The sequence below is a fragment of the Microchirus variegatus genome (assembly GCF_963457635.1).
Source record: "Microchirus variegatus genome assembly, chromosome: 9".
NCBI classification, from domain to species: domain Eukaryota; kingdom Metazoa; phylum Chordata; class Actinopteri; order Pleuronectiformes; family Soleidae; genus Microchirus; species Microchirus variegatus.
In genome coordinates this window covers 14,881,888-14,896,219 of record NC_139810.1, presented here as the reverse complement: position 1 = coordinate 14,896,219, position 14,332 = coordinate 14,881,888, and positions in this window count along the sequence as shown.

Genomic DNA, 14,332 nt, shown 5'->3' with positions numbered 1-14,332 from the left:
TTCAGAAAGTCAAGGAAGGAGAAGCATAACTATAATAAAACGCATTTACATTTCTGGGCTCCCTGCAGTCCACCGCTCTCCCTCATCCATACAGAATTAAACATTCAAGCAATTTACCCATAGCACTGTAATTTCTCTATGCTGCATGGGGTTTTGAAAACAAAAAAAGTGGTTTTGCAACAGCAGGAGCTCGGGAAGACTGGGTTTGAGGCATTCGAGTCGTTGAGCAATTCCTTTCACTTATTCGATTGTTCAATTATAAAACAAAGTGTGGAGAAAATAGTCCTTATTAATGCAGGAACCGGATACACTAAAGGTCTGAGTAATTGCAGTTATTGAGCTGACAATGAATTGCTACTGATGCAAAGATACGATTGACTTGAAAGATAAATAAATGCGAGTATGTCGACATGGCTTACTTCTGAATACACACACACACACACACACACACACACACACACACACACACACACACACACACACACACACACACACACACAGTGTAGCACCAGTAGCTCCGTCTGACTTACTGAGAGAACCCGCTGCTCCACAAACAGCTGTTCGCTGGCGTCCCTCGTGGCCCTTTGCCAGGCAAAATGTGCACGTCAGCCCACAACCACACAAACCCACCTAGCATGGTGAGCCGCACTGTGACTAAATAAATGAAATGAAGAAATGTGTTCAGCTGTTGTCTTAATCTAACTCCCATGAGCGTGGCAGCTTCTGACTCCTGCAACATTCGATAAAGGAATGTTATCACAGAGGAAGAAGGTGATCTTTTTGTCAAGGACAGTGCAGCCCGACTGTAAACATGTGTTAAAAAACACAGGTTTATGAGGATTTGATGGCGTAAATCAGTGCAAGGCATTTTTCCCACGATGGGAAGTTGGGGCGTGAACCAAAGATCTTATCAATCATAGCAATAGAGCGGTCACCATATAGACTATGCACCAACAATATCTAGGATGAGGGCTAAGTGCAATTCCCAGTGCAGGTCATATTGTGGATCACTCCTCTGCCAAGGTCTATGGGGAGCACATTGAATTATTGACAATGCATATGCGTGAGTTCAGAGCACACTCAGTTTGAAAGACTCATTCTGCGGTTGGTGGATTACAGCAGCAAACATTACTAAAGGTCACATTTAGTGTAACATAACAGAGGCTAAAACAGTCTTTTAATGCTTGTTAATTTTTTACAAAGCTATGCAAAATGTGTGGGAGACCATTTCAAGAATTACGCTAATAACAGTAATTCAGAGGTGCTCCTATTATGAGCTCTGGCTCAGACTGAAACATGAGTCATATGTTTGGCTCTCTAATGTTTCTGTGATATTTATACTAGTGACCACTGGTTTGATATACCAATCCTGCAAGTCACATTGCTGCAGTAGGTGACTTCTATTTTTTTGGTGTGTGTTTTTGTGAAAGTTGCTAAGCAACACCATGAGCAGAAAAATAATAAAAATACATTGTTTTATATAATATTCAGTATGGCTCATCAATGACATGTCAGATTGTTATGAAATAATCTTATTTTCCATGGCATTCTTGAGTATGTTTTTTTTTTTTTGTTTTTTAATGTTTGACTTTTTAAGAACAACACAAATCATCATAGTGAGACTTGGAACTGTGCTTAACAATGTACCATCTCTACATATACTTCGCTTCAGGTTTGTTTGTTGATCACACATGCACACACTGTCGTTGTTTGCTTGCTTAACTGTGAGACTTTGGGGATAAGCATGATGAACTCCATGCTCCTTCTAGCTGACCTGTTTTGGTTAAGAGTCATGTGCACCACAAAGCATGACATTCATTGCTTAATTTAGCAATTGGAGTGCAGTAAAAAGCTCTAAAGAATTGTGAGCAGAGCCAGTCTGGATTTAAAGCTTGGATTTCAGCATAATAACATGTCCAGGCTCTGATCTTCCCAATTTTGCTGTGTTATTTAAAGTTCTAACAAAGGCTTTTGTTGCCAGGATTTATCTACTACCCACCATGTGCGTATGAGGAGAATGTGTGCAGTTTTAAATTATATGACACAACATTTGTTGTGGGCTGAATATCAAACCTAGAGGACATCGAGGCAAATGTTCTTCCTTGTTGTCATTGACCATAGTGCAGAGACATAACTGCACGTCAGTTGTGTCATTGTTGTTCTTACTGATCAAGTATTTTAATTTTCTAATTACTAGGAACTTCCGAAGCACTCTACACTTGTTGTGTGGCAGAAATTTACACTCGGATGCACTTACGTTCCTTTTACAACAGAACTTTATGATTTCCATCTTGGGATCAAGTAGCTAAAGTGTGTTAATGTAGATTAGCTAGTGTTACGACCCCATGGTCGCGGTTGCTTTACCTTGTGTGTGTCTGCATGTAAGTATGATTGAATGACGTGTGTGTGTCTGGGTGGATTGGTGATTGGTCCTGCAAAGGAGGTTCCACTACGAATACTTCATAGAGAAATTCCTCGAACCACTCGCAGCCACACTGCCAGCAGACATTTTGTACTTGTTTTTAATAAACCTTTTAAAATTGTTTGTTTAGCGTGTAGCTGGTGGTTTCTTGGGAGTTGGGAAGCGAGAGTCTCCATACTCTTGTTGTTATCAGGTTTTCCTCTAGGCCTGATCATAACAGCCAGCATTGTAATATTTTTGCTACAGTTAGCAGTTCCCTAAAGGTTTCTGTGTTCTGTAAACATGTCGGTGGAGAGGGTGACAGCAGCAGTGCAGGCAGTGTGAGTGAAATGGACAGGAGATGAGAGGGGGAGAGCGACTGTTCAACATAGGCACACAGTGTTGTCCATTATTTGTCTTGTTATTTTGGTATTTATTTTCTATCTGCCATTCAAGAGCAGGCCATGACCCATACTGCAGGGACATTTGCACTTTACTGCAGCCATATTACTCTCCACTATGTTCTGGGAATATTTTTGTAACCAGAGTGCAGTTATTTGGTCCTGTTCAGCCACAAAAAGAGAACCATTGATAAGAGGAATTGAGCCAAAGGACTAGCACATTTAGCCCAGCTAGCAGCATTATCCTGCAGCACTGCGAGGATGATAACTCGCCAAGGTTAGCTTCCAAGTGTTAGGGCTTCTCAGATCCAGAGAATGGTTGTTTGTTTCTTGCTCTGCATTCACAGCAACTCAAAGGAAGTGCAGCCAGGGTGTAAATGCTCCAGGGTTTGGTTTGAACAGATTAAACAAGGCTGGTGTGAATGCATGCTTAATCAATTGCTCCATCAATGTCCATATTGGAGACAAATGGATGTTATTAATTGTGATCCATCAACACAAGTACTTTGAGTTAATTAGTAAGTGTTTCAGTTGATTGACAGCCCGAGTAATGATGCTTCAGATATAACCTTTTGCAAACTTAATTTCAAGAAAAAGTATTTTTTTTTGTCAACATCTACTTTTTTTTCCCAATTAGCAACTGTCATGGTGCCTGTTGGCAATAATGGGCAATGGCTCTGTGCTCTATTGCTCAGCCTGAGGTATACCGTCAGGAGACACTGCCCTAAAGTAGATGTTAATCTATAGTTACTGAAGTTATGTTTCCTTTTCATGGCATAACATAATTACTGTTGCTTACTTTTGTTTAAGTCTGTCAATCCAATCCAACTTTATTAAAGCACTCTTAAAAACAGCAGCTGAAACAAAGTGCAGTACATCAGAGACAAATAAAATAAATATAAACATAATACCTGAAAAACAAACAACAACATGATGTAGAGAATATAAAAAGATATAAAAACAACAAGGGCGTACCTCGTCTCTCCTAATACATCACAGCGACACAAAAGTCAAATACATGTTGATTGTTTCAAAGCAGCTCCGATCAATCGCTGTGTCCTCACCTGCAAACAATCACTGCATCATGCACACTCTGCTGGTTACTGTCATTAGGTTTTGAGGTTAATGATTTTGTGCTTTGTCAAATCAGATTTATTATCTGAGCATGAATTAATTTGTCAGTATTGTGCTCTCTATTTAGACACTACCAAGCAAAGCCTTAATTAGAAGCATGCTAATAGCTGTGATTACCAGCCACCTCTTGAGGCATTGTGGGCAGGCAGAGCAGCAGCATTTCCCACCAACTTTTGGGAGTGTTGCAAATTTAAAGTGGCGCCGTGAGAAGTCGCACACTACGACAGAATGTAAAGCTGTGCTCTCTTTGTGTTTTCTCCAAGATGTGATTTCCTTAATCTGTTTGGAGAGCCTAAGCAACATTACTGGCTGATTGCTGAAGTGTTACAAACATAGATAATGTTCTGTGTGGAAAATCATAACAAATTAATTCCTATTAATACACTATTGTATGTAGTGGATGGGCCTAAAGGCAAGTGCTTCTTTACAATCGCATGGAAAAAGACACACAAAGACGACTCAGAAATACCGTCTGCTCTGTTGCCAGTACGGGTGTTTGTTTGTTTGTCACACTGATATGCATATAGGCAATCGGATAAGACTGGAAGGCTGCTTGTGGATTTGAAAGCAGAGCGTAGATATGGCAGAGAGAAGCGTGCTAGCTTATCTCCAGCTCTGCTAAATGTTGTCTCTCTTTGGGGCTGTCTCCATATGGTAATGCTTCTCCGTTTACTCCATCTGCAGGTAAAAAAGCAGCTGTGTGGCTGCTGTTAAAGCTGATATGTTCCAAATCTGTATTACACTGTTTTATATTGATTGAGCTCAGTTAAGGGGGAGAATCTGAATACCAAAGCTGAAGCGGTTTGTGATTCAGTACTGTCATCCATTGAATAATGCCATCATATTCTTTTGAGTTGAAACACTTCATTATATAACATATACTTTGGGCTGTGTTAAGATTAAATCAATACCATTTGTTTCATGTACAAAGGATAGATTTAGATTTTTTCGAATATTCATTTCTACATAATTTTTACACCAAATACAGTATATGTATATAGCATATGAATACTGAATGAATGAATACTAAACAAGGTCTATTATAGTACAGTCAACGCGAAGTTCATAATATAAACTAACTAAAAAACCCTACAACACTACTTTTATTATTATATTATATTATAATAATAATAATAATAATAACCTATGAAGTTTTAATCCATCATATTTATCCTATGTATATAGAGCGTATATGCACTTTTACTGTTTTTTCTTTTAAAACTGTGTGAAATTTCTGCACTGAAAAGGAGAAGCTCTCCTACTCCCATTGTACACTCTTTAATGACAATAAAGGGGATTCAATTCTATTCTATTCTATCGCTTTATCCTCCACATGAGGGTCACGGGGCTGCTGGTGCCAATCCCAGCTGATGTAGGGGGGAGGGTGGGGGCAATATGCCAGTCCATTGCAACAACCATTCACTCACATTAACATCTATGGGCAATTTAAAGTGTCAAATTAATTAATGTTTTTGGACATGTGGGAGGAAACAAGAGAACCTGGAGAAAATGGACATGTAGTCAGAACATGCAGCAACCTTCTTGCGGGTTCATGTATGTGGATCATGTCTCTACCTTTGGGTATGATTCACAGCATATAATGACCCATGTTGTCATAGTAACAAAGCAAAATACACAATTCCTTAGGCTCAGAGGGCCGTTGTCATCAGATGTACAATGTGTGAATATGGAACTTTCATGTTTAGAAGAAAACTTGTAGAAGTGTAATAATTTGTGCACTCCTCATCATAACTGACATCATTCATGTCATTAATATTTATTATTTGTTAATTTTGTGCAGCTTTAAAATATAACAATCAGATATCTGGTCTATTCAACATCATATGTAATTATTTGGGACAGAAGCAGGAACAGGGCGCTAAATTGATAGAATAGGACATAATGAGACCAGATGGGAATGTGAAAAAATAAATTGGAAACTGACAAGAACGAAAGAAATTTTTACTCCCTTGTCATGTTGTCACCATTACTGTCTCATAAAATATCTTGAAATGTCCAACACCTCTAAATGAGAAATACTATTTATATTTATATTTCATTTATATTTTCTGAACACATTTCTCCACCATCCTTATGAAAGTATCCAACATTTAGAAGCTGTTTTTAATGAACTCATGGTTAATATCAGGAAAATTACACTTAATGATGCTTTGGTTGTTGTTTCTATGTTGTTGTGCATTAATGTAACGAAGAAAAAATGTATGTATATCAGAATGTACTTCATGCAGACTGGAGGTATTTTCAATAGAATTTACTGGGTGCACTACTGTGTCTGTGTGTGTGTGTGTGTGTGTGTGTGTGTGTGAATGCGTGCTCGCGTGTTGTATCCAGATGGAAGGGCAAAGAGTCTAGAATATGCCATGTGGCTGGCACAGTAAAAGGAGTTTTTTTTTTCTTTTTAAATCAAAATATCATTATTCACACTCGTTTAGACATTTCACAACAACATAAACTGATGTGAACCTTCTGTGCATAATGCTTGTTGGAGCACACATTCAGTGTGACCCGCAGAGGTTTAGGCTGTAACTTTGAAGTATTTTCCCAAAAATTATTAATTGTATGTCTGCCTCTATGATGAACGATGATTATTATCACAACAACGGGGGCAAGGAATCTTTCTCTTTTGCCAGGACCATTTAAATGTGTACCTCTTCCTTCAGGGGCTACAATATATTATTAAAAGTATCACTCTTTCTCTAATGCAAAGGTTGAAACTGCTTCTCTTTGGTGGTGTGTGACATGTCAGATGGTAGTGCTGATGGACGTGGCGTTTGCAGATGTTCAGTGTAAGGGGGTGTAACCGTCCACATAAGTCACAGTTCAGGACATAATATGTCTGAGTCTTGGGGTCACAGTTTGGTGTGGATGTCCATGTCACAGGAAACCAATAGTGCAGGTGCAGCTTATAATTTATACCGCCTTGTGTTTATTGTCTGCACATTATATAAACTTGTTATAGGTATCTGCAACGTCTTCATGAGTGCACTTCCTGTTTCAGTTTCCTTATGTCATGTTCATTAAAAAATTTAGTGCTGGCCACTAGGTTAACACATGCCGCTTTTCCATGACGACTGACATTAACGCATGACCTGTTTCCATGACGACTGACCAGAAAATGTTTACGTGCCGCAAGACCGGAGTCCAGGCACCGTTTACCTGTTAGCTCCGTTAGCGCGCCTACAGTCGAACTGGAGCGGTCTGTTTATTAAACGAAAAGAGCAGCACTCGAATAACCAGCGTACTTGTGTACTGTGTGTGCCTCTGTTTTTAAAGTTTAGCATTACTTTAGAGACTAATTTTAACAATCGGGAGTCACTTAAACATGATGCAACACGTGTCTTTTTCTGGTCAGTCGTCATGGAAACGCGGCATGCGTTAATATTGACGCCGTTAACCGCCACTATCGCGTTAACGCGCCCAGCACTATTAAAAATATTTACGTGACAATGAAAGTATGAATGTGTGTGTGAGAGAGAGGAGGCACAGACACAGTAGTTGTTGTCTCAGTTCATGTTTGCATTTGCATAAACAACTTGTTTATGTCGGAGTGACAATGGCTCAGTGGTAGAGCAAATCGTTAAGGTTGTTACTCAAAGGTGGTGGGTTTCTATTCCTCGCTCCGCCAGTCTACGTGCCCATGTGTCCTTGAGTCTAGAAAGTAGACTAGAAAAGCAAATACAAACCATTTACCATTCTAATTGTTGTTAAACCATATTAAAAGTATAAGTGTTTCTGCTTCTATGCACCGTTTGCTCACTGCACTTTCTCTCAGAAGCTGTTGAACTCAAAACTGACCTATACCAGTACTTCCTTTTGTCAGCATGACATGTTACCAGAACAATGCTCTCTTGATCTTCTATCTTTCGTGTGCCATCTTAACTCACCATGCTAGAGGGATGTGTGCTGTGGACACCTATGTATAATGTTTTATTGTTGCTGGCAAAAATCATTACTGCCCCCTGTATTAGAGTGTGGGCACTGCCATGAGTTTTTTTTTTTTTTTTTTTTTTCCATATGATAGGAGTATGGTACAAATGCACATATTGTTACACCCCTTCAAACTAAAGTACTTGTCTTTGAAGATTGGGAACACCTCAGAACATTGTAGGATGTTGCAATTACTTTAAGCCCAATTATGTATTGTGTGCTTTTATGATCTGATTGTCACATATTGTCTTAATAACTTCTATATTTGTGCAGTAGATGTACAATAATAATCATAATGGATGTAGTGCTGTTTCTCTCCGTCTCCTCTGTTCTTATCATAATTGATTATGGTCATCTATAGCCATCAATCTTCCTCTAAAGGGCTCAGGTGCCTTCAACTTCTGAACTTGCTGCATGTATTTAAGCAGTTGATAGCTATCACATGAGAAATAACATATTGATTGTAGACAGTGTTCTAGAATATAATATCTAGCTGCAGGCATATTTTAAAAGTGAATGCTGTTGTGCTTTTGGATCCCTGGAGGTTTGTGCAGATGGATGTGTGTGGGTGGTGGTGAAGTTCCCTCAGTGGGAAACAAGTCAGTAGCTTTTAATTGACAGGGTGCATGGACTTATGTTCCATCCAGATGTGTTGTCTTTCTGTGTACATGTTTTGATATGCTTGTGAAATTGATTTTTACTTTTTAACCTTTTGAGAGATGACATAAGGTCCCTTTTGAGAACCTCAACCTTCTAAAATGTCCAGTTATGGCCCAAGGCTGTGTGAGTAAAGTAATGCAGGAATTGTTTTTTAAGAGGCCAATCACATTGAGGGTTACAGATGGACGATAGTTATACGTTTTAATCAGTGAATAATAAATGTTTTATAGACAGTTTTACATTTTAACCTTCTCTTACGTCAACTTTTTCATTGATATTCGATAAGACTATAACCAGTGGAGCTTGCTTGTCTTTGTGTGAGTGGGGAAATAAAGGAACCCCACACTGGTCATTGGCTTAGGCAACATGTTAGAGGAAAATTTCTTACCTTTACCGAATTCCAATATTGTAGGATTGATTCCATTTTGTGGTTCCTTCAGATAAACCCCAGAGTGAGAAGAAGGTACTTTTAATTTTCAGCACCATTTATATACAAGGGAAATCAAAGTGCTTTGTAGAGACCTGGAAGTACAATAAACGTTCAATAACAAGACAAAAAGACATCCAAAAATAAAAATGTTCAAAGAAAATGAAACCAGAGCATAGAATTAAGTATTTAACAGTGTTTTAACCTGATTAAACAGATGAACTGACAGAGGGCTTGTTCCACAGATGGAGAAATCTTACAAACCAAAAGTCACTCCACTTCTTGGTGTTAGTTTCTGTGGTGACTGGTCACAGTGTTCAGGGTGAAAGTTGAGCTAAAGCTCAAGAAAGTTCATCATTTATAATTTGTAAAACAAAATCCATTGTTCTTCCTCTTATAATATAAGTCAGTTTTAAAAGAGCTCTGTGATTTTAGTTTATTAATAATGATCAAATTTTGAATGTGGTCTGTGTTTCTCTATGAGTAAAGAAACACTTTCTATTACATGTCACGACTAATTGTGTAAGACAAACAGGGCTGTAAACATTAATTTCACTTAGTGCTGGGTGGTACACTGGCTAGTACATGACAAACAGAACAGAGTGCAGGAACCCTTTTCACTACTGCACTGTCACTGTGGTAGTAATTGCAGGAATGATCAATTTACCTCACCAGAAAACAGAGTACCAAGAATGTACTGTATGTAGTTACGTCAACACACACCTCTGCACCTCTCTCGTGCTGGAGCACTCGTGCATGCTCATGCATAAAACATACACCATGAAACTGTTGACATTTTGAAAACTACCGTGATATACATTTTGCTCATACCACCCAGAACTAATTTAATTTCTTTGTTCTGAGTATGTGGAAGCTCATAATCAAGGTTATCACTCATGATCGCTAAAGTTTCCTCCTTCTCTGTCATACATTGTCTCCACATTAGAAGCTCTGCAATCATTTGACACAACTTTAGTTTAGACTTCTGTCTTTCAGGTGACATGGAGAGAACCTGATGTGTGTACTGTCAGCTTGTCTGTTGGCTACCTTCTGTGTGGCATTCACCTGGGACACACCAAATGGTAATCTACAAAAGCACACTGTGGTGAACTGTCAGGGTTGAAGCTTGTCCTGCTGTCCTTCGCTCTGTATCAAAAAGCCGCTCTCCTCTCTTTGATATGCCGGCACCTCTGTGCTGCTGGGTATGATGCTCCGTGCTTTCCCTTCCCATTCCTTCCCTGTCAGTCCAACTGACATCAGTCAAGAGTCTGCATAAATGGATGCTCTCCAGTCTGCATTACATAGTTTTGTCACTCGGAACAGTCCACACTTCAAATACACAGCTACAGCTCAGGTGTTGATGTGCTTGTTTGTGTACATGGTGAATGGTGAATATCCAGATGTTTCTTTTATGGCTTGCACAGTGCTAAGTCTATCAGTAGATATCTAATGTTAACTTTTGTTTCCATCTTATTTTCCATCATTTATAAGACATAATATGCTAATGTCTGACAAATCAATGCATTGGACTTCTGCACCTGCTTATTCCCGTAATTATCAAATAAAGCACTATGTGGGAGCAGAGCAATGTTCATATCTCACATCAGAATGTGGAGAAAATGTCTCAATGATCTCATTGACTTTTACTGTGACATGATTCTTGGCTCTGCTGTTTATTTCTGCTGATGTTCTCGAATTTTAATGCACGATTGTCTCTAGAGTTTTGCTCAGAAGAGTTGAGTGAGGTCAGAGGCGAACAGTGAGGTTGGAGCTCATGGAAGGACTATAGACGTTTGACACGAAGTGGTGAAAATAGCACAAACTGGTATCCAAGAGGCAAACAATCTCTGAATTTAATGGCTCAAGCTTAAACACCACACATATCTTTAGGGCTAATGCATGCACTTTTAAAACCTCCAATAACACCATCATTTGCTTATTTTATATCTCTTTTAAAATGGGAATTATACAAGAATACCATAACTGGCTGTCTTGCTAATTAAAAAACAAAAAACAAAACAAAAAAAAACTGTACTGTAACATGTGAGCAATTTGCAAGTCTGCATGTGTCACCTCAACCACATGACAATGGGAGCAAAGACATGCACAGATATGTCATTAATGCGTCATTCCATGTCTCACATGTGAGTCATTCACATACTGTAACTGTGTCTAAAAGCTTTAATGTGAAACCTGCAGGCGAGCTAGTGATGATAGCCTCCAGTATAGATTCTGTCCTCAAGCTTCCCCTGAACTGTGGCATCGTGTATCACCTAAAGTGAGTCACTGATTAGTGATGACGCATGAGCAGGTTCAATCAAATGTGTGAATGTATATTTTCTTACAACAATGGAACACTGAAAAGAACCACAAGGACTAAACAACATGTTTTCTAAAAGCCATGAGTTTTGTCCTGTCTTTATCCCCCTTGCATCGGCACAGCGCGGTTATCTTGTGTTTCCACTAGCATAGTACCTGGAATGTAGATCAGTTAAAAAGACTTAACAATCCTAAAAACGTGGGTTAATCTCCAACATTTACTAAGGAAATGTCTGAAGTATTTAACAGAGGAGTCTAGTATATTTAGTGACGGCACAGCTGAAAGCCGCTAGCCGCATCACAAACCGTGCTGCTGTATATCATTCCAGTGACTGTGTCAGATGCGGTCTGTGCTCCGGTCAAGCAGGAAGTACTGCACAAATCTTTTTAATTAATTAATTGATTCTAATGATTCACTTACACTCATTAACGACTGCTTTAAAAGCCACTAGTCACTTGTTTGTGTGTGTGTGTCGCGTTTAAAACGAAGTCACGGCAGTTTCATGCAGCCTTGCAGTGATGACTCTTTACGCATTCACCACTTTCTATTAATGCAGTCATTTAACTACATGACTTTAGACTGATGTACTAACTAGTTGTCACTCTTTAGTTAAAGCACAGCACCTGGATTGTTTGTCCTTTGGGTTTAGAGAATGTGCTCTTAAATAGCATTCCCAGAACCTGTCGTTAGCTCAGTGCAGTTCAAAAGTATTTTATGTTTTGGCTGTTTTAAGGCACAGAATATTTACTCGTGACAATTGCAGGTCAAGAGGGCAGCGCAACTGTTTGTCTAAATAAAAGCATCACATCCCACCGCGTGCTCCCACTGAACCTGAATTAGCTGTGTGTATTTGTCTTGCTCACCTCGGGTTATCGTCCGGGAGGCTGTCATTGTCCTCGCAAAAGCGAGGGATTGTTTCTAGGTACGAATGAATGGCCTCCTTTATCTCCTTTTAAATCCTTTGCTTGATTATTGCCACGTGGATATTGGGCTTCACTTCCCAAAGGTCACTTCACAAATCAAAAAAGGAACGTGTAGAGGAGGAAAAACCTTTAAATTCATTCATGTAAAGATTCCAGTCCTGGAAGACAAATTGGCGGATAATATCTGCATATTAGCGACATTAGGAGAGATGCAAGCTGCGTGGCTGTACATTTACAAGATTTCAATATAAAGTTTACATGGAAGCTTAAGGAAATCACTCGTATGTATCTACATCAGTTATTAACCTGGCTGCCCACCAAATTAAGTGGCGAGAACAGTAATCAATCACAGAGCAAATTGGATTTTGGTTGGATTCCTGTGGTCTCCGTGGTGAGCTGCAAATTGTCGAAAGCTGGAGGTTTGACTTTGACTATGACATTCCACATCAGCTCAGGCTGAAATTAGTCACACACTCTTTGCAGAATGGTGAGATAAGAAGCCACATGATGACACACAGGGGCAGGTTTTAAAAAAAAAAATGAAAACGTCATATTATCTCATGAGATAAAATCTCCACTCTATATGGTGTATAACTTTACTATGTTACTTAAAACGACAGTGGGGCATCAAAGAGAAAACAGTGAGGGGAAAGAGGGATTAATGAAGTACCATTACATCTATAAGCTTCAGCACACATTCAACATAAATGATGCAGTAATTACTGTATATATTGCTGGGCTATTTGGAATACATCTCTGTCAATAAGACTTGTGTGATTTTGCAACCACACTCAGGCAGGCAAAGAAAATTATTTCACATCACTCACTCACAGTATAGGCTGTATCGATTTTGGGTCTTTTTTCCTCATAAGATTTGGGAACATTTAAATTATGGTAAATGCTTTAAAATACCCACATGAATGTGAAGTACATTCAGTGTGGCAAACTGTGAATATACTCCTTTTATGCACTTCAGTTAATTGTGTAGCTCTCTGACAAACCGGGCCGGTGTCGGCCTGTGTTGAACACCATAAGGTTACGACGGGTAAATTCGCCAAAATACAGACTAACCTGTAAAATATCCAAGCGTGAAGCTGCTCTCCATCTGTCTTCGTGTTAATAACGAATGTTGCTCAGCTTGTTTGGACAAGTCAGACCAACAGTGTTACACGTGTTCACCAGACCCACCAGGGAATCTGACAAAACACATTCAACCTGACTAGTGAGGTAAGAGTTGTGTTATTGTTGTGAAGGGAAGAAAGGGTTTAATTTGTTATGATACTTTCTGTTTCTATCTGGAAAGGAATGCTTTCTCTTCAAGTTTATTTTATCTGGTTGGATTTGAACAAAACAAGTTTATAGATTTGGATCTCAGTCGATACCGAGATGAATCCAAAATATAAATGTATTTACAGTTCATAAAAATAATGGCTTCATACAAGGGAGTTTGTCAGGATGAAAAGATTTGGACTGTAATAAAAGTTTGGTTATTTTTCACGGAACTTTCTATTGAACGCAAGGTACTCTTTTTGCGTTATACACGCTTGTTACAATGCATTCCTTCAACATTATTGGACTGGGGTGGTGATAGCTCAAAACAAATAAATCAATCAATCAATCCTGCCCATCAAAGCATGGTTTCTACATTTCCCAATAAAATAATATGACCAGTCTATCATGCCATCTCAGACTCAGGTTTGAGCTGTCACACCTACAAACAGAGATGTAGGTACAGTCACTTCACTTTTTTTTTTTTTTATCAATGGTCTCTAAGAGATCTATTTATTTCTTTATTTCAAATTACAGTTAACTTTATAAGAGATGCTGCTGACCCTGGGAACTCCCTGCAGTTTTTGTTTGAACTTAAAACAAAGATAAGTGAAAGATAAAATAACATTTCAGTTATATTTAAATTTTGGAAAACTTATTTACTGTAGAAAACTTTAGGGAGCTATTTATTTTTTCATTTATCTTTATAAGACATGCTGCTAAGACTTTTTTGTCAAAATTTAAATTAAAATAAAAACCTTTGACATGTTACACATCTGAAAAGCTGTTTAATACACATATGCTTAAATGCATTTTTCTACACCAGTATTTTCACTTTTAATGCAAATG